Below are 2,500 nucleotides of genomic sequence, written 5' to 3' on the forward strand. Positions count from 1 at the left end.
GAGAAAGACGCTATGTGAATTAAAGTGATGATGATGGTGGTGGTGGTGGTGGTAACCAGTAGTAGTGCTGTGGTAGGTGAGAGCTCACGTTTGCTCCTGCAACACGCGATGAAAGCTTTATGATGAAAACCACAAACTGCAGCATCACCGAAAACGTTTGGGACCCTCTGCTTGAAAGTGAACCGTCAGGCGATTTTATCAGCTAACTGGTATACGGGTCAGCACAGGTCCAGGAAGCAGCGGGCCGGTATCAGCGGAGATGGTGTTCAGTCTGATGAAGCAGGCGAGCTGTGGGGATGTTTGACGCCTCATTCATTTAAAGAGGCGTGTTTCATTAGCGCTGTGATGAGAGAGGGGAGTGAAAACCTTCATCAGTCCAGCTGATAAAACTCAGATTCCATCTCCAAACCTTACCTCCCGCTCCCCCGGAGCCCTGCGGGAACGCTGCGGATTCAGGATCAGCCGGCTCTGACGTCCAACCCGACTGACGGGCTTTATTACACCAGATTTAAATCAGTCAGTCTGATGTGTCTGATAGAGGAGTATTATAATACAGCTCTGAGCTTAATACAGCAGTGAAGTCTACAGCTCTCTCTCTCTCTCTCTCTCTCTCTCTCTCTCTCTCTCTCTCTCTCTCTGTCTCTCTCTCCCTCCCTCTCTCTCTCTCTCCCTCTCTCCCTCTCTCTCTCTCTCTCTCTCTCTGTCTCTCTCTCCCTCCCTCTCTCTCTCTCTCCCTCTCTCCCTCTCTCTCTCTCCCTCTCTCCCTCTCTCTCTCTCTCTCTCTCTCTCTCTGTCTCTCTCTCTCTGATGCTGGTGTGTGTGATGTATAATGTAGATGGTCTGACCTTCTCCCTGCAGTAGGTGGGGGGTCAGTTTGCTTTCAGTCGGTCAGTTCAGTCTGAGGCGCTGACCGCTCTGAGCTTTGAAGTGGCCGTTTAGCGTCCGGCTCCCTTAGATCGGTTTAAAGTGGAATGTCAGCTTTCGCTCTGTTCTCACTCTGACTCCTACTGATACACCATCACCATAGCAACCGCATCAGGACCACGAGGACAGCCCAGAGACCCCCCACTGTTATCAGTGACCTTCATCACACATTCATCCTCCTCTTTTCCTGTTCTCCTCTCTTCTCCTCTCTTCTCCTCCCCTCTCCTCTCTTCTCTTCTCTTTTACTATCTTCTCTTCTCTTCTGTCCTCCCCTCTTCTCTTCTCTTCTCTTCTGTCCTCTTCTCTTCTCCTCTCTTCTGTCCTCTTCTCTTCTCTTCTCTTCTCTTCTCTTCTGTCCTCTTCTCTTCTCTTCTCTTCTCTTCTCTTCTGTCCTCTTCTCTTCTCTTCTGTCCTCTTCTCTTCTCTCTCTTCTCCTCTTTCTCTTCTTCTCTTCTCTTCTCTTCTCTTTCTTCTTCTCTTTTCTCTCTTCTTTACTCTTCTCTTCTTTTTCTTCCTCTCTGCTTTTCTCTTCTCCTCTCTTCTCTTCTCTTTCTCTTTCTTCCTTTTTCTCTTTTGTTCTCTTCTCCTCTCTTCTCTTCTCTTTCTCTTTCTTCCTTTTCTCTTTTGTTCTCTTCTCCTCTCTGGTACTATATTAGGCCATTTGTGTGTGTTAATGATGATTACAGAGCCTCGGTGTTATCCTCTCTGTCTCTCTCTCTGTCTCTCTGTCTCTCTCTCTCTCTCTGTCTCTCTCTCTCTCTCTCTCTCCCTCTCTCTCCCTCTCTCTCCCTCTCTCCCTCTCTCTCCCTCTCTCTCCCTCTCTCCCTCTCTCTCCCTCTCTCTCTCTCTCTCTCCCTCTCTCTCTCTCTCTCTCTCTCTCTCTCTCTCTCTCTCTCTCTCAGCTCTCCTGCTGGGAAAATCATCCCCTTGCTCTCTCTGCTCTAACAACCTTCACAAATCCCGACGCGACCCTTTGTTTAGAGCAGGGTTATTGAGTGTAAATGAGAGTGAGGGGCATGAGGGGGGGGGGCTTCGCTCTGATTTCTGTTCTTCAGACAGTGTTAAACTCCCCCTTCACACCCCACACTGGGCAGGAAGTCAGCTGTGTTTAAGAGAAACGGGCTAATTAAGCACCGCTGGGCTCCTGGGGGGGGGCAGCGCTGAGAGTCAGCAGCCTGCTGTAAATTCCTGCAGAGGGTTAACACTGATTACTAACGGAGATTTCATTTTCTGTTTTCAGATGTTTTGGGTGTTTTGTGTCCTGTATGACTGCGTTTCTGGTCTACTCTGAGAACATAAGCAGTAGAGCTTTAAATGAGGTTTACACTGGCTGGCCACTTTATCAGAAACCCCTCTGTAGCTCCACAGCTGGTGTACAGATAGAGACTGTAGCTCATTAGGCACAAGGCAGGTGTTTCTAATAAAGTGGCCAGTGAGTGGAAGCACATGGTGGGTGTTTCTAAAAAAGTGGCCAGGTAGTTTAAGCACAAGGTAAGTGTTTCTAATAAAGTGGCCAGTGATTATATCATTAGTTGATCTGCAGTGGGTGAATGTTACCGTAGTGTTGGGGGTTTAG

The 2,500-nt window shown here is 48.6% G+C and overlaps 1 protein-coding gene across 3 annotated transcripts in view; it reads left to right on the forward strand.

Annotated features, from left to right (window-relative positions):
• cdk14 (cyclin-dependent kinase 14) overlaps positions 1-2,500 on the forward strand; it is a 122,794-nt gene that overhangs the window by 65,984 nt on the left and 54,310 nt on the right. The gene's annotated exons all lie outside the window — the stretch shown is intronic.

The sequence above is a fragment of the Colossoma macropomum genome, unplaced genomic scaffold (assembly GCF_904425465.1).
Source record: "Colossoma macropomum unplaced genomic scaffold, Colossoma_macropomum, whole genome shotgun sequence".
Classification (NCBI taxonomy): domain Eukaryota; kingdom Metazoa; phylum Chordata; class Actinopteri; order Characiformes; family Serrasalmidae; genus Colossoma; species Colossoma macropomum.